General features: G+C 38.8%; 1 long non-coding RNA gene across 1 annotated transcript; it reads right to left on the bottom strand.

Moving 5' to 3' along the window:
- Positions 1 to 1074: 1074 nt before the first annotated feature.
- On the bottom strand, positions 1075 to 19593 carry LOC142602993 (uncharacterized). Its single transcript, XR_012836862.1, has 4 exons — positions 19466 to 19593; positions 16244 to 16419; positions 12270 to 12405; positions 1075 to 1511 (listed from the first exon to the last, which is right to left on the bottom strand). It is a non-coding gene; the product is annotated as an uncharacterized LOC142602993 (long non-coding RNA).
- Between the last annotated feature and the right edge of the window lie 3095 nt (positions 19594 to 22688).

A 22688-nucleotide genomic window follows, 5' to 3' on the forward strand; every position in this document is an offset into this window, starting at 1 on the left:
GGGGCATGTGGCTAAATCAAACTGAAATTCTCCCACAGCTGTTAAGTATTGCTTTTCAAGGCTCCAGATGCCACTTATTTCAGGTATGGAGGAGATAGATAGTGTGTAGTAATACAAACAGGAAATAATTCTAATCTATGTAGCTCAGATCTGAAAACCAATTTGCCCAGAATCCAGCGCTGTTTCAGTTTAACTCTAAATGCCTGCATCCTCTGCAGCACAATGGCCAAGAGACACTCAAGAGCTCCACAGCGTTGTGTTATTCCCTTTCTGGGAATGTTTAACCAGGGTAAACTATATAGTGCAGCATTTCTGCACGATGCCATGGATTCTGTTTCTCTTTTCCTTGTGCTGTGTAACTGAGGGGCACTGTAAGGGGCGCATAACTTACAGTCGAGAACAGCTTTCTCCTCCACAGTCTGGCAGGAAATAAAAAGCTCCCAAAAAACTCTAGAGAAAAACAAACTTTGTGAATGACAAAAAGAAGCACTGCCAAAACAAAAGAGTTTCCTGCACCCAATAAAAGGAAAAAAGGCATATTTTTGCTCATCCTTACCTTGTGGCTGCAAATGGCAAGAAAAAGAAAGATGTAAGGAACACCTCAATCATTAGGGCTCGGAGTTCAGCACCCATTGCAGGATTAACTCTTCTGAGGAATGCAGGGCTTTGGTTACACTTTCCCATTGTTTTTTATAGGTTGTCTTTTACATAGCAGACTCGGCTCATGTCAGAGCTTCTGCTTTGCATGCAATTTAGAAGACTTTAGATATCTAAAGAGACTTCTAAGAGACTATTTTAAATAAAAACTTAGATAAATGTGGGTGGTGAAGTACAAACCTGAGCCGAGGAGATTGCAGGCAAGCCATGTTCAGCTCCTGGCAATGCACCTCCGTCTAGCCCTACATTACGCTTTCAGAAGTGTGCAGAAATGCCTACTCAAACTAACCTGTGCAGAAGTTTCATGAAGTGCAAAAATAGGTGCCCCAGCACCGACAAGATGGAGACCTTTATCTGTCTCAGGAGCCATAGCTCAAGGTGTGGGTCCTGCTTAGGAACCATAGAAAGCAACAAGAATGATCAGGTGTTATGTCTTGTGAAAGCATTGGGCTTTCAAGTGCTTGAAGGGCAGCTGCAAAGAAGGACATAATCTGTTTTCCATGTCCACTGGAACAACAATTGGCTCAAATTATATTAAGCCAGAATTCTCTTGAACTGTGTTAAAAACCTTATGTTGAGTGATAGGAGGAGATACAAGTACAAAACTGAAAGCATTTCCCTGAATGCAGATCCTCCTACTTACCAGAAGAAATACATAAATCAGTCAAAGTGTGGGTCAGTTTATGCTTGGAAAAAGGTTTGACTCAACCAGGGGTTGAGTGCTGCTCAGCTAGTTTTGACTCAGCTGGGTGCTGCCAGTCGCTCATGAAAAAAATGTGGTGGTAGAAGGCTTTGGGAGAGTTTGGACATTGTTATTGTTCCCAGCTTCTTGAAAGAGCTAAGTCACAGTTGACCTAGAGAGAGAGAGAGAGAGATTTTTCTTATGGCAATTGATCTGGCAATGAGGAGTGCTTGATTAGACTCTGCAGACTGATCTGTTCACAGTGCAAGAGCCTAACCATTAAAATGGAAACAAGGCTAAAATTTGCCTCCTCTGTTGAAAGATTCAATAGATCTTCCTCCAATTTTACACCAGTGAAGCTAACTTAAATAGTATGACAATACAGATACGAAAGATCTGCGTCAAGATCAATCAACCTAATGATTTCTCTTAGCTAAGTCTTAAGGAGAGCTCCTTGGATATCATTAATTTCTATAATGTGTATTACTAAAAGAAGTCCATGGGGTTCAGGGAGAAGCAATAAGGGAGGCTTTTAATATACTCCCTTCTCTGCTTTTGGTTGTGATTCATGTAAGTAAAGAGTATGATGCTAAACTCACTCCATCCAGCATGGTGGGAATGTTACCTAGTATCACTAACAAGTATTAAGTCTGAGTCAGCCCCATAAGCCCCCCACCACATAGAAGCTAATTGCGAGGATTAGGGCACACCAAGACACTCAAGCTCCACTTCTGTGGGTTTGAGGAGAAACAACACATTTAAACATTCCAGCTACAGTTCCCCTGGCAACGTACATAACAACTCAGTAAAACTATGGGTTTCTGTTTTCTTAACCCTTCAGGACATTGACTGAATGAATACTTCCTTGAGGAAACAGTTCAGTCAACCAGATATACTCAGGCCTTTTCTCCTTACAAAAACAGCAGTTGAATTCCATGTCAAACTGATCTCCTCCCCTAGCATTAAAGGGTTTAATTCAAACACACACATATACCATTAGCAAACCCTCCACAGAAGTCTGCATGAAAAAAGGCTGTAAAAAACATTCCCAAAACATCAATGTTTCATACCATTATAAAGTTCCTGTAGATCAGAGGACACAGAGAAAAATAGACAAGAAATTCTATAAAGCGCATAAGTACTCTTAAGAAACAAAACAATATTAGCATTTCTGTAGATTATAGAACACAATATTGTTCCTGTCAGATACAACAATAATAACATCTATAGCAACTTCATAATGGTTCCTCTGGGAATTTAAAATACTTCATAAATTTTAACTAATACTATGAAATAATAAGATTTACACCATCTTTGTGAAATACATGAGATCTGCCCCTGAGTTTATTCCACTGCCCAATGAAGTGGAGTTAAGCACATCTGCTCTTTAGCAGTGGCTGTTCCTGTCGCATAAATGTTTGGAAGAGGATGCTCCAGCTGAGTGCACATTCAGGGTGGTAGAAGTCACCAGACCTCACCTGCACCTCAGAAAGAGCTGGTGTAGATTTTGGGCTGTCAGAATTATGAACTTAATAGCTGCACCACCAATGGTATTCTGCAAGTTTATTTAAGACAATGGTCTGTCCCCTATTGTCTTCCTCAGAAGTTTATGTTTATGAAAGCATTAAAATCTTTACCCTAGGGTGGGTCATCAAATGATGTGTAGAGATTGACTGAAGAGAACTTAACCTTGCTTCCTCAGCATACAGGAAGTGACCTGATCTAGCTTTATAGAAGAGCAAGAGAAAGCATACCATCAGTACCTACAATAAACCTATAACTATTCCTTAATTACCAGTGCAGCGATGCATATTTACTTAAACAAAGGAAGAGATTGATGTGACAAAACTAAATCAGGGATCAAGCAGATGTCAGTGCAGTTGAAAGCAGTTATAGTTCATAACCCAGCTTTTCCCCCTTTCTCCCTGTAAGCTTTAATTTTTGTTATTTTCAAAAGAGTCTGCATGATCTTCCCTTAGATCTCCCATCCTGTAATGGTGAGGCACCTTGTTGCATTTTGTAGCTTCAAGAAGATACAAGAAAGAGTAAGTACATCTGCAAAATTGTTGAAGACTCTTTAGCCTTAAACATCTAAGGCTCCATCACTCCAGCATTACTCTCCATTGATGGAGAGTGCTCACCTTCTCCTCTGCAGCAGCACCTATGTAAATCTCTGGGAAGCAGATCCGCGCGCCCCCCCCCCCCCCCCCGCATCTCCACCCTCAGCCTGAGCTCACAACAGTTTGTAAAAGATTATGCAGCATCCTCGCTAACGCGTGGTTGCCAGGGCATCCTTGTTCCCTAGCCAACTACTGTACTAAGGCTTTACTGGCAGCCATCCAGCTGTGCTTCATTTAGGAACCTCTGCAGCAGTAAAGGATGTGTTTTCCCAATTTACTGGAGAAGTGAGTCAGTTTGTTGCTTGTCTGCTAAAGACCCTAAGCATTTGGAGATGCAGTAACTTTTCACAGAGGACTGTAAGACAGAGAGCCTCTCTTCTCCCTATTCTCTACAAACCAGAATTCAAATCTTACTGCAGAGAGCTAGGATTTTGCACTAACCCAGCTATTGTGGATCCTAGACAGATCAGTGTGGCACTGTGCCCAGATCACCACAGGCACAGAGCCACATATGGTGATACCTTCCACAAGGTAACTCTTAATTTTCTTCTGTGCAATGTGGCAGTATTGTCTTGCCTGGGGAAAGCGTGTCTTAGCATGTGCTGCTGTTTCTACACATCCCATGTCGCTAAAGATTTTACAGCATCACAGCAACACAAATCCCAGCTAACGCTGCTTTGAATGTCAAGTTTTCTTGGGCCAATTGCATTTGAGATGGAAGGAGTATGATGGCACTAGATAGCTATGAAAGGACCTTGCTTGCCATTTCAATTAGTGTTGGTGACACCCAAAGATGTAGCAATGCTATGGCTGCTTTCATGCTGGACTTCTGCCCAACGACTTGAATGGGCTTTGGTTACAGAAGCTGGTTGCGGGACACACGGTGCCAGCAGCAGGCACAAACTGTCGCCATTGCGGTAGTACATGTCCAGGTGCTTAGGCTGAGTGAAAGCCAGAGGGAGGGTCACACCAAGAGGACAGCTTGACAGGTTTTTATGGCTCATGCTATGATTCTTCTGTCCGTTAAAGCTTCCAGGGTGTTACTGCTCTTAAATTTCTCATTGCTAGAACAATTAATGAGGTGCATTTGTGCCCTTAGCACCGTCTTGTGGTAACTTTATAGTAGCCATCATGCAATAAGTGCCAGATAAGGAAAGGAGGGGACGTCCAGATGGAGATAGGATTAACTGGGTTATATATTCCTGCTGTCCCCAAAGTGGAACAGGGTTCCACACACTAAGGAAAGAATAATTTAGACTGGGGAAAAAAAAAAAAATCTGTAAAAGGCAGATATCACCATCACTTCAGCTGTCACTCATACACCTAACAACTGCTGCCTATATGTCAGTCCTTTATGTGAGAATTAATCCAACCTAAACTACACATACCCGGGAACAGACAAGTGGAGTAGGCAAAGAAAGTTTCCCTTTTCAAGCTCTTTATTTTGAAAAGGCCTGTGTCCAAGACCAGGAGAGCTGCACAAATTCAAATTTCGGAAGTCTCTTTACAACCTTAGGTTATTTGTTACAATAGCATCTACACAATTTTGCTAATTTGGGCAGCAGTTTACAGTCAAATCCTGGCACCCTTTTTTATCCATAGTACTTATGTGTTAGCTTGCACTCTGGTTTTAGCCTGGGAAAAGCCAACCAGGTTCTCTAGACAGTGGAAGTCAAGACAAATTTAACACCAGATCACGTTTAAGGTTTCTCCCTGCAGGATGGATAAGCCAGACTTAAATCACTATTCTGAGACTGAAAGCATAGCTATTGAAGATAGGTGAGGTGCAAGCCACGTCTAGTTCCCAAAGTACAGAGTGGATTAAAAGGTATGATTGCAGATCTAGTTAAGGAAACTTTAACATAGCTTGTAACAGATGAGCGAAGAATGATATGCATTACTAGCACAAAGGTAGAGGTTTTTTTGCACTCTAAGACTGCCTTAACTATCACTTGTGCTATAAAATAGAAGAGGTTGATCCCAAAGACATATATCAGGCTAGTTAATGGACTAAGGTGCATTGTCAATAGACTACATTTTTATATATATATATATATATAAAAAAAATATACATACACATAAAAATACATAAGAAGTATATCTATATGTGTAGTGCTTCCGATTGACAGTACCTGAACTATTTATGCGCTAGTCTTGCTAGGGGGAAGGACACTGTATTTGCAATTCATTAGATCTCCAAAGAAATAGTAAACACTGTATCTGTGCTATTAAGTAAATATATATAAGGGAAGAAAAGCAATGTAGTAGCGAAAGAAAAGAGCTACATTAAGCCTTACCCTGATACCACCCAAGAAGGCCTGATCATCAGTATTCAGCCCTCAGTATTGCACCTATAGCTTTAGCATTTCAGAGCTTAAAAAAAAAACCAACAAACAAAAAACCAAGAACCCAAGCAAGAATTTGGCTTTTGTTCACTGTGTGAAAGGGGAGTGTGTAGCTCCTCACATAGTCCCACAGGACATGCAGAATTCAGTAACTCGTTCTATACAACCTTTCACTGGAGGAATGTGCAGGCAGCGAAAGTATTTGTGATACTAATTAAAGATTAGAAAATCCTTATTTAGGAAAATGCCCCTTGGAAGGATATTTCAAAATAAACTAAACATATTCCTGTCCAAAGTGATGGAAAAGACTATATTTCTCAACTTTTAGTTAGAGAAAAGGGGATTAAAAATGCACCCTGGTTGGATTGAAATGGGTTATAAAAATGCAACATAAAGCATTTTACTTCCATGCCAAAAAAAGCATCCAAACTAAAGAATGGTCCTTTAGTCTAAAGACTAAAAAATAACAGCTATCTAAATAAAGTCGCATTTAACATAACAAGCTATTCGAAAAATTCATAGCCCTCTTCCTAAAATATAACAATGAAAAATATGTCACCTTTTTTGTCACAACTACAAAAAAAAAAATTGTGAAAAATGTTATAATCAATATTATAGAACACAACGTATAGTTAAAGTACGAAATTTTACCAAAAGAAAGACTTTTAAAACTGAGACAATATTTTGAGACCATGATGTACTCAAATCTAAAACTTGGAACATTTTGACCAACTTCATTTTGTACAGATATTGTCAGAGTAGCAAAAACATCAAAGGTAAATTAATAGGGTATCTGGAAAGACCTGCATCATGTACAGTTTTGCTGATGAGAAGTAATGCACACAGCATGAACTGATATTAATAAGTGTACAAAATAATGTGTTATCCCTCACGGTATAAATAAATGTTGGCTATACTTATGTTTTTTGGAAGTACTGTTGTCATGGTTACCATTCAGCTGTCTTTATGTTTTAATATGCCCTGTTTTGTAAGGGTGAGGTTCAATTCAAGTTCATATGCAGTAAATGAACTGAAGTTTTCAGATGTGGTCTCTAATTTAATATGCATAATTTTCTGAGAGGCCAACTTGAAATACTTGTGGCATGAATTTAGGGGATGTCAAGCACCTTCAGATGCAGCAGAAGTCAATGCCCTGTATGCAGTGAGTCATGAATAATCTGCCAAATGGCACAGTCCATAACAGTCTTGTTTTTAAAAGCTATAAACCTGTTTCAGTTGGTACAGGGAATGTTTCTGTACTCCTACAGGCTGAACCTACCACCATTAGACACTAAATGACCAATGTGTCATTCTCTCAGCAGCATGCATTTATTTATCTGAAGCTGTGGGAATACTTGACTGTAATGCAAAACATAAACTTAATGCCTATGTGTAACAGCAATAATCCAATACTTTTGGTCCATTGAAATGGAAAAAACTCCATTTCCCCTTTCCTTTTGCAAATTTCCTCACGTTGAAATGCAGGGGGGTGGGGTGGGGTGGGGGTGGGGGTGGGTGTGAAAGGCATTTTGCCTTTTGCAGTTCATTAAAAAGCTTGAGGTTCAAACCAAAATACCGAGACTCAGCAATAACTCAAAAATTCCTAGCCAGGATAAATGAGAATTAGCTCAGGTAACTGTGTGGGGTTTGCATTGTCCTCTCCAGGTATACCCAGAGAGTCAAACATATGTGTAAATAGCCTTTTTGCTTTTCTATGGAAACAGATGGACCTGCTCTTCAAAGTAGCTGCTTTACGTTATTAGCCTTAAGAAAATCCTTTTCACTGCCTCCAGCAAGCCACCTGGAACTGCAGAAGACTCCAGGAATGGCTCTTTCCTTGCCTTTCCTTTTCTCAATTTAGCTTTAGCTGAACAATGTAGCAAGGAGGTGTTGATCTTTTTTGTAGTGCAATGCTTAGAAGTGGAGCCTGCTCATAGGAAAAGGAAGATTTTTTTTTTTTTTTTTGGTAAAGTTTCAGTATAGCCAACTTCCCTATGAGCACATTAAATCCAATTTAGAATTACTTCTAAATTATTTTCTACTTTTAGTATCTAAATTACTTCTAATTATCTTCTACTTTTTGGTATAAAAATGGGAAAGTGTAGGGCAGAAGGAAAGTTCTAGAGGAGAGTCTGTTTGTAGTCTAGGTTCATCTCTTGCATAGTCTTTCAGCTTTTAGTATTTCTGGTTCTTGATGCCTGTTCTCCGAGGGTGGACACAGGCAAGCTAGCTGCACCCACTGCGTTCCCCATGGCAGGTCCTCCTCTGGCTTCAGCACTCATATTCTCCTAGAAGTATTCAAAGACTTTGGTTTCTTTTCCTCTTGATTGCTGAGCTGTTAGTTTCTTTGGTTTGCTTTGTTTCCTTAATTAAATGGTCCTTGGGGACATCCCTCTGCAGTGGGGTGACCCAGAAGGATCTCTTTTTCAGATTGTCTCTATTTATTCATATATCTCACAACTGTGTAGGATGTGATTGTTAAAAAAGTCTTGCCCTTTCCAACAGCTCCAGAAGATTTCTGAGCCACTAATTTAGTCAAAAAGTAAAATTTGAAGTGTACGACACAAAATGCAGCATAAATCACAAAGAGTATGAGGTCAGCATTTGTGTTGTACAAATATATACATGATCACTTGCGTGCCTGTGTGCACATATACAGTTGTGTGTGTATGTGTCACGTGTTAGTAATGTCACAGAGAAACGTAATAAATGTTATCTTGGGCTTTAGAAAACACACTCCCACCCCCTACCCACACATTATTTATTCAATTTATTCATTCATCTAGCTTTTGGGGACCCATTCAGACATACAAGTAGGGTTGCTCTGTCTCTGTGTGGGTGTGTGTATTTGTAATCAGAGATACTCTATCATATTCTTTTTTTATCAGACATCTCAACATTATTTCATGATTTGATTTCACAGTGTATATTCTTCATGGCTCTTCACCTATTTTGATACTAAATGGACCAGTAAATTATAAGCTTTATCTCCTAAATCCTAGAGTTAAGCATCATCAGAGAGCTGAAGATGAGTTGTAAGCAAATTGGATTGAAGGAGGCCTCTTTGGCCCCTGTTTCCAATTCCACTCTATGTTCAGATGAGTGGAAAAATGTTTGCTGCTAACCTCAACGCAGAGCTTCCAGTTCATTGCACAAGTGATACACTTCCATATACTTGGTGATGTGGTCTGTGATCTATGGAAAGAGGAAGAGAGCTCTGAGATGAACTCCAGATGCACCTATTTGTCATGCTGTGGGATCCGGAGGCCTGGAACCATGCAAAAGAGCATTTCAAAAGTCACTTTCTAGGTCATAGCATGAGATAGTAGTGATAACATCTCCAAATAGGCTGCCTTTGCAGAGAAAGGGTCACCTGCTTTTGCACTGTGTTAAACACTGAACTGATCAAGAGACTGTTTGGCATTGCAGGGTAAGGCTTCTCCTCTAGTGAGTAAGTTTACAGTGTAGATGTGCGAGAATATTTTTATCATGTGCCTATGCTTTTAAACAGGTTATTAGCAAAGCACCAGCAGGGAGGCAGAAAAACAGAGACTACTTTTTGATTTGTTCATTAAAATCAAATAATTATTTAGAGCCTAACTGATCAAACTCTGTACTTTAAAAAAAAATAAATTAGTCCTCATTCTGCCTGCTTGATGTTAAATGGTAAAACAGCACAGGAGTGAAAATATCCTGGAGCCCTATATCATCTTCATTATCTTCACTGGTGGAGTGAGTGAGTGAGTGGAGAGGTGTGAAATTCCAACAGAGAGGAACATGCTGTTTTAAGAGGAAGTGCTGACATGCAGGCTACAATTAGACAAAAAAATGACTGCTGACATTTAAAAATCATTACGGAGAGGAAATTGTGAGTGTAATTATGTCATCATTGACACTGTTCAAGTGTGCTGATGCATTTTTTGCTGATCAAAATCAAGTGTTTATATTTGTAAATAGAATGCACTTAGCAACTCTATCAATGGAAACGTTCTAGCCAAAAACTTAGTAAAATGAAGCCAAGTCACTTTGACAAAAACTTTTTTCCTTTTGGTTGATTTTCAGTATTTTGATTTCAGGATCGTTTTTTGCTAAAAAAAAAATTGTTTCTTGTTATTTATTATTTTGGATGACTGATTGGTGTTTTTTGTAGGGGTTTTTTTGCATAGAATGGCCATTCTGGAACAACCCAAAGGTCCGTTTTGCCAATATGTATCCTATGGCCATCAGCAGATGCCTACAGAAGGACATAAGAGAACAGTAAGTATATAATGACAACAGTACACCAGTCTCCCAGCTTCCAAAATCTGCTGCCCAGGGACTTCACAGACTGCTCAAAAACATCAGAATAATGAAGTCTTTCTGACTGACTTTAGAAATAGTCTGATACTGGTATCAATGCAAAGGGAGACATGTCAGCAGGTGGCAAAATATGTAAATGTTATCATTTACTTGGAGGAGTTTGTTGACTGCTAATACTGAATTCTTGGCACTGCATTATTTAACACAGTTCTGCCTTAAGCCCTGTCATAAGTTCTTTACCTATGCAATATTATCACTTGGTGACAGGGAAAACTGACCAATCTACGACACATACAAATGCTCAGTTAGGAATGGACAAAATACGTGAAAGGATATGTTTCTGGCTGATTACAAAACCAGAATTTTTTTTTGTCTTGGAGATTTAGGAGATTATGTATAAATACACTTTATAAATGTGAAAGCAGAAGTGTTTACAAAGGCTCTTGAGGGAAGTAAGAAAAGGTCTTGGCTTCTGTAATGAAATGTCCACAACAAAAAATATCTGCAAATGCTAGTCCTCCTGAGGAGGGCATTTTGTTCACAGTATTCTGGAACACGTTTATGGTGGAAATTAAGAAAAAGACTAAAAGTGTGAACAAGATAAAGGATGCTTAATAATGAAGCACTCCACATTATCAACAGTTATTCTTGAAGGCTGCAGCAGAAACAGATATATGAATATTGAATGTCATCTATTCAGGTTAAAACTTACTACTCCTCAGCCTGCCTCTGCTGAGCTCTAAAATTCCCCTCAGTATCTCTTTGTTATTTTTATAAGAAAGAAATATAAAAATTGGTTTGTATTTGCCTTTTGTTTCTGTTTTTTTTCAGCTTCTTTTTATTGACTTTGCCCTTTGGGAATGGGATTTTTTACAATCCACCTATTAATTTTCTAGGTGTCCTCCTGCAGCTAGTTTTTTCTTCTTTTGACATTGGGTCCATCAGTTTCCATCAGTGTTCCTGTTTCCTGGATGTCAAAATGTATATCCAGTCAAATTGTGTTACCAGAATAATGTCAAGCAACTCTATAGTCACCACATCAGCAAAAGAACTGCTTTCATAATGTCATTTTATGATTGGATGAATACTATAATTCATTTTTAGAGTGATTTCTTTGTGCCATTAAAATAATAGAAATCAGTAGTTAGGGAACAACCCACAGTCAGTGTCTTGGGAGAGGCCAGTCCCACAGGTATTTTGGATGACTGCTTATTGCAGCAGGGAATACCGAAGAACGCATGAAAGAGTGAGCCACAGAAATAGGTAATAAGGCTTTACTAGTGTATAAAAATATGGCAGAAAGAATAGTATTATGTTACTGTGTTTTATATTTACTTATAAGGCTACTTTCATCTTTATGTCCCTTTTCACTAATCTATACCTTTCTAGATTTACTTTCTCTTTGGAATCAGAGTTTTCCATATGTTATCTTAGTGAAAAGCTTATTTAATTACTGCTTGTGACAAGCTAAAGAAAAAACATTTTTCCTGCTCTCTACTTGTTTTTGAAAGATAGAAGTTGAAAAAAATTCATCTTTCTCCACACAGTAAACTGGTGCCACACACTTACTCTTTTTAAACACATCATTCTAGAACAACTGAACTCTGAAATTTGGCAACATCTAATAATTCTTTTTAGTAATCTATCTCTAAGTATATTGAAAAGACATTATTTTGTCTGAAATTTGAATAAAAACAAGATTGACAGGGTATTGCTGAGTATCAGGACTGTCAAGTAGTTAAAGCCCCCTTCCTACCAAAGGGAGGTACCAATGGACAGCCCTGTACAGGCCACCCAAATGTAAAGAATTCAGCACCAGTTCAAGATCTGACCCTGAAGGCAGAATTGGAAGGGGGTGTGAGAGGTCCTCTGGTGCATCCTCAGCGAAGAGTCAAATCTGCATGTTGTATTTGCTTTTAGCTTAATGATGATTGTATTTTGTGGGAGATTTTATTTTATTTATTATTTTTCATTTTACTTTTTTGTTAAGACAGTGATGAGTATTCCACAACTTCCCTGAGAAAATGTATCCATCTTCACTTTTGGAGATCTTTATCTAAAGCCTAACCTGTCTATTTACCTCTTTAAATACCTACCATGCATGCAGTTGTTCTTGCAGGATGAATCTTTCAGTCTTTGAGGTAAGCCCCTAACAAAGCTTCTCACCTCTGTAACACAGCAGTGTGCATTTTTTTTAATGCACTAGACAAGCACAAGTGGTGTTGGTCTCAAGATATTGCTGCGTGCTTGGTAGGAGGCAGAAGGGAAAAAACACTTCCCCAAACGAAACACTGCATCAGCCCTGAAATTAGAGAAAATATTGTAAGCAATAAAAAAATGCAAGTCCTTCGAGACTGGAGGGTGTCTCCTTATATTGTCTGCATTCCACAATATTCTGTATAGTTTATGCTTTCATTGCAAAACAATTTGTCAGTCTCTTATTTGCCAAGACATTGTCAATATAACACAAGTCATGAGCTGCTGCTCTGATAGCCCAATCCTGTAAGCTGTCTCCATTTAAGCATAAAGGCCTCTTTCAACAACAACAACAACAAGAAGTGTATTTTGCCATTCTTCCCTCAAACCACTCACCACAGTGAGGTGTGAGATTCAGAAGTTACATGAAGATGGGTAATATAATCATTTAAACAATAGAGCTCTACTTCTTGAAGCTACTGCTATACAAATGTTAAATAGTAAAGAAAAGTGTGTTGCCTGATTTTAACAAAACATACTGTAATAAGAATAATTATTCCTTGATCCATTCCAGTTCAAAACGCTTCAGCTGAGACTGCAATGAAGTTACACTGTCATAAATGAGAATATAGCAATCAGTATCAAAAACTGTTAAATCTTTCAATTCCATGAATACAATATGCTATTTCTGCTGTACAATGAATTAAATTAATATATGACCAAGGTGTAGATAAAAACATGCATCAGCAAGTCTGCCCAGGCCACACTGGGTAAAATAAGAACAATTTAAAATGGAATAATATGATTTATCAGCTAAAGATTTTCATCTATTAAAAAAAACCTCATTCTCTTCCCCAACAGAGTCAAGTCCAACCAAAAAGAAGATCAGCAAATCTGAAAATGTGGGAGCGGAATAACAATCCAGCAAAAAATGGTAAGAAAGGAACAAGATAAGATACGATACTCAATTGTTAAAACATTTTTGCTTCTGAAAATACTGCCAATTAGCACTATTTACTCAGGTTTCATTTGTTAAATTTCAATTGTTATACATGCGAAATAAATTATGCAACCTGTAAATCTTAATTACATTGTTACTTGGGATAACTTTATGATCATTTTGTAGCACCTCAAATCAGTGAAACGTTTTTCTATTCAGAGTTGATCAGAGCTGATGACCGTTTGAATATAACATACTCTTAGTACATTTTGATATAATTGAAACCCTTAATAATAATCTTTTGATTACTGAGTTTAAACACTAGTATCCACAAACCAAAAAATACAGCAGGATTTAATTGTAATGATTTTAATACTTCATACAGCAAGTGCTTCTGGTTAAACAATTAGTATTAATTATGCAAGTGTGAATCATTCATCCACCAGGGTTTTATGTCCATCACAACAGTGAAGCAGGTTAGATTTAGACACAGATACAGAGGAGATGGTATAGTTCCAACCTGCAGCTGGCAGAAGCAGCACTTGCAGTGAAACAGATCGGGAGGCTTGAATGTTTTAATGCCAGGGCATTTGTAAACCTGCTGGGTTCACCATGCTCTGATAATGTAAATCAGTATTGTTTGTAGACATTAAGATGCTGCATCAGTTTATGATGTCAGCTGAATGTCTGGCTTCTCTTAGCACCAGTTCATCCTCTTTTGCTTTTAAATATTGAAAGCAGACATTGGCATCCCTGGTGAAAGCAGTCCTACCAGAGGGGCTGAAAGAACTATAAATCAGCCATAGGACAAGGTACTGGGCACTGGTAAGGCTTTAGCTTAAGTATCAGGTCCAGTGATGAGCACAAGACTTCCAGAAAGTTGTTAAGTGCTATTAAATAAGAGCTCTGAGAAGATCCAAAAATCTAGAAAATACAACTTAAAAGGTAAGATTGAATAATTTGAGATAATTAGCATGCAAAAGAGATAACTGGGATAACAGTCTGCACACACAGAAAGGACTAGCATAAAAATGAAGAAATGTGCTTAGCAGATAAGAATAAAAGTGAGAACAACATAACTGGCAGCAAGAAAGGCTCATACTGGACATTACGAGAAGCCGTCTAATGCTAATGACCAGCTCAGACACAGCCTGCTTTTCGGAAAACTACGGTGGTGCTGTCACAGAGGTTTTAAGAACAGGCTGGACTAATATCAATCAGAAATGAAGCAGATGCCTATGCTAGGGCAGTCCTTAAATGACTTCTTATGTCCTCAGCATCTTAAGCTTTCTAGGATGCAGAAAGTGCTCCAAACTCTGCTAATCTAGAAGTTCTTGCAAGAACTGGCATCCAGTAATTCCCTGCTAGTCTGCACCCTAGGAAGAGGTGGTATTTCTGTTGGGACAATACGCAGCTCCCCAATGAGTATGCTGAACTGAGGCACTTCCCCTGGTCAGTGTGCTGCTGCCACCAATCTAATACTTGTACCCAGTGTACAGCTCTGGATTATGTTATTAAGCAAGGCTGTAGTACTGACCTTTTAAACACCTAAATCCTAATTATGCTTAGACCTTACCCATGATGTGTGAGCCAGAACTTACAAATACCAGAAGTTATTTTTCTATTTGCTTCAGTGATATCATCAACAAAAATTGAAATGTTTCCCAAGTGACTGAGGTGTGAAGGTTTCTCTTACAGAAAGATAGCTCACAAGGGATTCCACACAAAGGCATGCAGTCTTAGACCCAGGCAAAGCTGGTGTAGGTGCATGATCTTCACTAGACGCTATTTGCTGCTATAAAAGGCGGGGGGGGGAACACTGCGGATCTTTTGCAGCCCTGGTTCTGGTTGTCGTGAAAGTTTTCATTGTGCTCTTCAAGTATGCCACTCCACAAAGCAAAGTTCACATTGTGCTTCAGTGTGATCCTGGAAGCTGATTCATGTACTGTGCCTTGTGTCTATTTTAAGACCAGGCTCTTCCCTAGCCTGCCTTACAACACCGAACCAAATTCCCTTCAGAACTACATTAAAATGGTGCTATCTCTTGGGCTACTGGGTCTAGTAAGTCAGAGAAATTAAAAAATTACCCAAAAAAAAAAAAAAAAAAGAAGGCAAAGACTAATGAATAAGAAAGCCTTGAAATCAAAAAAAGTTTTTGTTTTTCCCATCTGCATTTAATTCAGTATTTCAAGAGACAAAATAAAGATTTGGGGAACAAAGTTCATAGGTGGTGTAAACATTTCCCTGGCATCTCTCCTTTTTCTTAAGAGAATGCCTAACTTCCTGCTGAGTAGAACAACTCCAGAGCTGATCACAGGAGAGGTCCCCCAACCTACTCCTGTTACTGGTTGGGTGATACAGTGCATTATATCACTGCAGCTGAACATCTGTGTCTTTGACAGCCTGTTTTCAGCAGTCAATTTGTACATGAGGTTTTAGAAAAGCTTTTCAAATCATTGTAGAATAAGTAGGAATATGAGTGTACGTGTAGGTAAAAGTAAGAAATATTCTGGGTTGATGCTGGAAGGTTGGCTACAAGCTCTGCAGCTAAAGTTTTCAAAATATGCTTTCAAAATAAAAAATCCTCACTAAATGTCTCTTGAAATAGTAAATAGCCAAAGCAGCTTTGAGCTTCACTTTGTGCTTCACTTGCAATAGTTATCTGACCCAGCCTCACACCTCCCAGCCTCTAACTCTGTAACAGGTCACCACAGCATAGTGTTACATGCTATAACCTTGCCCTCCATTCATGCTTAATGTGGTCACGGCTTGATTTCTTATGGCGTGCTGGGACTCCTGGCCAAATTTCATTGCTAACAGGGGAAAAAGCCTGACAAACTGAAAATTTCCAGTGCAAGCAAAGGAAGACCGAGTTACTTTTTACTCCAAAAATACATACATATACACACATATATATTTATATATGTAGACACACTCAAATATATATATGTGTGTATAATATCTTGCTAGGTGAAGGCTTTTTTATATTGCATTTAAGGCTTACAGTGTTGTTCTGAGAGAAAAGCAACCATTCCACTTGTCAGAGAGCTGCAACTCAGCCAGGCAGTTTGGTCTGAGAACACCAGCGAGCCATTTGAGACGTGTGATCTTTCGGCTGCACAGCATCCCATTCATCATACGCTTCAGAAATGTAATATGTAAACCTGGAAAAAACAGAAACTGCAGAGGCAAGAAAAATCAATTAGCAGGAAAGCCCATATATGAAAAAAGGCCTGCACAGAATCATCACGTTGCCATTTTGAATTTCCTCAAGCTACCTCCTCCCTCCTTTTGGGTGATCTTAGAACACGTTCCCTATATTAGGATGAGAAGATAGGAGTCTTCTCATCCCCTAATTAGGTACTGGTAATTTAACAGAACACTTCAGGACTCAAAGTATACAAGGTAGCACCAAGCACAAATTTGGCTTTAGATCCTTTTCTCCACACCCCTGCCCCACCAAAAATTTCAGATATGACAAGCCTCAATGTTAGGAAAGGGGCTGTTATACTTTGCAAATAGTTTCCATCCTGGAAGAAGGCGTACCCAACAGAATTTAAACAATGCACGCTGCAATCTCAGTTACAGTAGCATAAATTAGGATCAATTCCACTGAGGTTACAGCAGTTATATCAGTGAGACACACATGAGGATTGAGCCCAATTAACTGCAGTAGAGTTAATTCTCATCTAGTCTCCCGTAAGTCAGAGCAGAATCTGGCCTCTAGCTTTTAGTTGGACTCTGTCCACATAGTGGGCCAAAATTAGCTTTAAATTTCAAGAGAATAAATGTGGAGATACTGATTTTATTGGAGTTATTCCCAATTACAGTAGTGCAAATTTTGGCCCAGAGACTATCTAGAGCCTAGGCTCTGAACAGTGGCCAGCAGCTGAGGTCCCATCATACTTTGGCCTACGTGGACTGGAACATTCAGAATGCAGACTGCAAAAGCATTTCTGTGTGATTTGGAGTACCATGGTTCAGACCTATATTTGATTGCAATTATTTCTCACATGGTGAAGGCAGAAATAAAGCGGACATGTGTAACACACTTATCTACCTAGTTCCTCTCCCACCACCAGGAATATTTTTTGACTTGTTAACTACTGGAACCCGATCCTCAAGTAATACAGGAAATGTGAAATGGTGATACCCATGACCTTAGTAAAGTGCAAGCTGTGAATAGCCCTGGTGAAGCTGAGCAACCAGAAAAGACAAAAATACTGGTATGCCAGCTGTTTACTTCTAATGCAGGTGAATGGCTTTTAGAAATATTTAAACCAGTTGGAGTACATTCAACCTAATCTTCATTAATGGGAAAAAGAAAGAAAGACAAAGAAAGCAAGCAAGCAAGCAAGCAAGCAAACATAAGAAGTGCAATGACCACATTTACTAATATGAACAGCAAAGATTCTTCCTTCAGTGGTAGGAGCGGCAATATAGGCAATGGCAGAAAGGCAGAACTTAGCAAAAGGCTGTGGAAACACTGGTGCACGCCATAAGATTTAAATGGGCACTCAAGGAGGAGGAAGACTGTCCTGTTTGGTGGAGAGGAGGAAGCGGCACCAGTCCAGGGGGCTGGGGGCTGTCCGCCACCTCTTCTCCCAGATGGGTGAAGGCTGCCTCCTTCCTGCAGCTGTTCCACACAGCCCAGTGCTCTCCATTAGGGTAGTAATTATAAAGTGAGTGAGAAATGTAGCTGTATACAATCAATTCCCTATTAAGCATTCTCTCCCATTATCTAAAGTTGAACTGATGCAGAGCTTAATGAATCACTGCTTTCTGACAAATAATAAATATACCACACAAATGAATTTCAGAGGGAGTGAGACTCTTCCTGAATTTGAATGGAATTTAGCAAATAGTCCCAGATGAAACAATGCAGAGAAAAAAAAAATATGTCAAAACACTGCATTTTAGTATTTTCAAAATAGAGTGTTTCATTCTAGAACTGCCAAAACACTTCCAAAAACTTTCAAAACAAAGGTTTTTAGCTGTCCATTTCAAAATTGGCCTAAATTTAAAAAGAAAAAAAGCTTTAAAACGTGCAAAACAGCCCAAGAACAAAAATGAAGCCATTCCTTTGAAGCTGAACTAAATATTTTGGATTGAACAAAAAAAGTATACTTTTCCTGATTAATTTTTATTTTGCCAACATCTTTTAAAAGCTTGATTTGACCAAAACTAAAATACAATTCTGGGAAGAAAAAAAAAAAAAGTTGTTAGATAGAACCATTCACTAAAAATTCATGCATTACCAAACTTCAGTTCTAGGTAATCTTCTGCACAATTAATGCCTCTCTGACTTTAACAGAGCAGTGTCGGGCCCATTACTTTCCAAAAACTATTTGAGCTAATTGATTTATTTTTAATTGGAAAAGCTGAAGAGATTTCTTTTTATAATGGTGAAATAACAAAAGTTCCATCTGAAAACTCCCAGTCAGAAACACTTCTCTAGCCATGCAAACGGTAGATTTAGGTGCTTGACGACATCGCTGTTCTCTATGGCGCTGTATCAAAACCGGCGTCCTGCTTAGGCGGCTCCTGGAGCTTGTTTTCAGCCCAGGCTCCCTGAGCATCCCTACTGCCTGGCTTGCTTGCACTCAGGCCCTAGTCTTGCAGGAGGAGCGGAGGGAGGACCCAGCTCACATCCAAATTCCGCTTCACAGGCAGCATTGCTGTCACGTGCTGCAGCCATTTGGCTGCGTGAACTCCTGTCCCTACTTGAGCTCAGCCATGTAAGGCAGTAAAGATGTGCCGGTTGTGAGCCCCCTCACAAAGAGTGTGGAAATGAAGCATCAAACTGCCATCCTCCCGAGAGGTGCGGCAGCAGCACTCCAAATCAATACTTTCAGCCAGAAATATTTGGTTTGCAGGTGTTTGGCTTTCTGATGAATAGCTCTAATTTTCTACAGAAAGCAGATACTTTTTTGTGGAAAAAATATTCTCACAAAATCCAATTTTCCCTTTAAGGAACAGATGGCGATGGAAAATTTTTAACCTATAAGATGTAGCAACATGTGTGATTTTTTTTTTCCCCAAACAGTCTTTTCTGCATATCCATTGACTTGCCTTGCTACAGAAAATTGCACTAAATGTCACTGGCTCTGAGCCCAAAACATTGTCCGCTTTCCCAAGCTCTATCAATGGATTTATTAAAGATGTTACCATGTGTGGACCTTGCTATTTCTCATATACCAAGCCCCTTAAAGGTAGAAAAACATACTACTGTATTGCATGTCACTGGATATTATGATCATGTTCCCATGTTGGCCAACGGAAGACAAAAGGGTGCTTGCAAGGACCTGCAGACACAAAGAACACAGAACAGGTCACCAGGAATGGGGAGTCAGGTTTCATAGCTATCTTAGAGGTATAAAATATTTTATTACCAATACACATGTGCAGATATTCTAGAATTTATTTGCTTCCAAAATAAAAAGCAAAGACATATTATCATAAAAGCAAAAGAAATTCATCTAACTATGACTGGGATTTGTTATGATTCACTCAGCAAAAGAAAGGAAACCCCGTGTCAGAGATCACCCCCTCCCCACTGTCTATCACAACAGGTTACCATCCTTAATTTTAGCCAACTGTGTCACATTGTGACAAAATATTGGAGGCTTGATCCTTAACTTTGAAGTTTTTCTCTTTTGAGGAATTAAGCCAGAACCACAAAATTTTTGAAAACGCAGTGATTGATCGAATTGAATGTCGTTTTTCTCTGTGAGAGTAAAACCAAACAGAAAGCTTTTGCCCTTCCAAGGGATGGTTTCTAAATTGTCTTTGACCCTTCTTCTTTGTATTTATATTGGCTCTGGTTATTTGATTAAAACTGTAGGAAATCTAATTCAAAAGATTATTTTTAAATGACAAATAAGGAAACTGTGATTTTATTTATTTTTTTTCCCCAAATATCTCCTGCCTTTTTTTATAAATGCTTTCCAGATTTGGCTTGACATTCTTCCACATTTCAGGATTATCTGAAGGTTAACTGAAGTAATACTTTTCTTCACTTTGCCCCTGCTTTTTAGTATTTTGATGTGTCAGTATTAATTGATTATGTTTTCTTTAGGAATATTTGATATAAAATAGAGGGTTTTGAGATCAAAATCAAATATACATATATATACATATGTATGCATAGGTATACATATATATACTTATGTGTGTGTATATATATGTACATATGCATACATATGCATACATATGTGTATGTAGACCACAGAAATTAATCATAAAAATGTAATGTGTTCAACTAGCCGAATACAATAAACATTGTCATTCATTACTTTAAAATTCTATTAACCTTAGTGATAACTTTTCCTGAATAAAAATGTTGACTCTAGCCACAGGAAAACTTACTGAGCTCAACATTTTTTTTTAATAGAGCTATGCCTAAATTAAAGACAACTTCACACAGGGAGGTTTCAGTGGCTGACATGAAGGGAGGAAATTTTCATATCAATAAATATGGTGGCATCTGCCAGGTAAAATGTTGTAGTAATCCCCTGGGTGCTACTTCCCTCCTGTTACTGTCTTGAACAGTTTAGATTAACACCATATGCCTGTTCATAGAATGAGCTGGAAACCAATGTAAATACAGAGAGAGAAAGTTAATTTCTCAGCCTTGTTTTCCCTGCATTCCCGCTATGCCTAGCTAAGGGTTAGCGGTACATACAGAATAATGGAAGAGGAGGAAAAGAGCCCCAGGAACAGGTGGAAGCATGGAGTCAACAGAACTGGGGGGAGGAAGAAAGAAGGAAAGGCAGGGAAAGAGAATAAATAGACAAGGAGGATTGTCCAGTGATGTTGAGGAGACGGTGGTGTGCAAAAGTGCCAGCAGTAAGTCAGAAAGAGGAATGGTTCTTGTGGAGATGTGGTAAAGAAAATGGGGAAGGCAAATTATCTGTACATGTAGAGATACATGGGTAATGACAACGGCACAGGAGGGATATCTGGAGTGAAAGGAAAAGAATCAGGCAAGCATGAGCATCAGAGAAGTTATTACTCGCTGTTAGAGAGCCAGAACTGTGACCTACATGCCACACTGCTCCTATTGCTGTGCCACTATGTGAGGGACAGTAGGGAAAAAGGAGGGAAGTAAACAACTTGCCTTTTAAGTCTATATGTCAGACCTCAATCCAGTTCTTCTTTAGCTCCTTCATGACTCTAAGTGGTCTGGCTTAGCTGGCCATGGTGCAGAGAAGCTTGCAACCTCATCAGAGAACCGCAGGTGTATTTAGGGAAGCTCTTGCAGCTGCTTTCTGATAGATTGAGGCTTTAATTCTCTCCCGTATCCTCTTCGTGTCCTCTTCCCAACATCTGAACTTGCCTTGCTTTGCCCTCACATGGGGCTTGTGCTCCTAATGCTGAACCAGACTGCCTAGACCTCAGCCTGTCCACAGTGCTTCTCTAATATGAGCTAACAGCAGTCCATGGAAATGATTTATTATAATCTAGGTGCAATTGAAGTTCTCTTTTCCTTTGGGAAATATTTGTAGATAGAGCGCGTTGTATAGCATCTGTAGTTTCCAAGTATCCATATGCAGGATGAATTAGTCAAAAATTATTCCCTGACTCTGTGTTTACACTATAGTCTTCTTGGCAGAAAAGATTGTTTAGTTATTCATTTGTAGCAGCATAGCAAGATCTTTATCCTATTGTTTGCAAGCTTTAGCCAGCAGATGAGAAATAAAAAAGAATTTAAATTAATACTTGTACCAAACTCTTTTATGACTGAATTATAGCTTCAGAAATGAATGTCAGAATTAGCTTGCACTGTGCTTCATTATCACTGTTGTACCAAAATTGATGGCATTAGGCTTGGTTAACCATGTACTATAGACCATACATACATAGTCCATTGGTTAACCTTGTACTATAGACATACATACCTCTCAGTCAGCAGACGAGTTACTGAGTTACACAGACACGTACTGAGATTCACATGGAACTCCAGAAAACTGACCCCAAACAATTTCTATTGATTGGATTCTTTAGATAAAAGGCAGTAATGAATGCTCCATTATACTGGAGGCAAAGATGTTTTTGTGAAAAAAATATAAAAACAAATGGATAGTCTGTTTTCTACATGGACAGATGTACAAAGTCTCCTTACATTGTTTTCAAGAAGAGCTCTGGGCTGGTCTGTTATTTGTGAAAATGGTTCCATCTTTTTTCCTCATGGCTTTGTATTTGAGAACCTTGGACTAACAGCAATATTCTTTTCAGCCTTTAATGAAGAAATATGTTCCTACCAGAGGAGAATACTGGAGTAAATAGCACCAAAGTAAGCAAAATATTTGCAGGTCATCATGTTGGTTCTGTTTTTTAAAGAAAATATGGGCCAGAAACACTGCAGGCAGATTCATTGCAATCCATCTCTGGTAAAATAATGACAAAATACTCACAGTTACTCAATTAAAAATGCCAGAATTCAAACT

The sequence above is a fragment of the Balearica regulorum genome, chromosome 9 (assembly GCF_011004875.1).
Source record: "Balearica regulorum gibbericeps isolate bBalReg1 chromosome 9, bBalReg1.pri, whole genome shotgun sequence".
Taxonomy (NCBI): Eukaryota; Metazoa; Chordata; class Aves; order Gruiformes; family Gruidae; genus Balearica; species Balearica regulorum.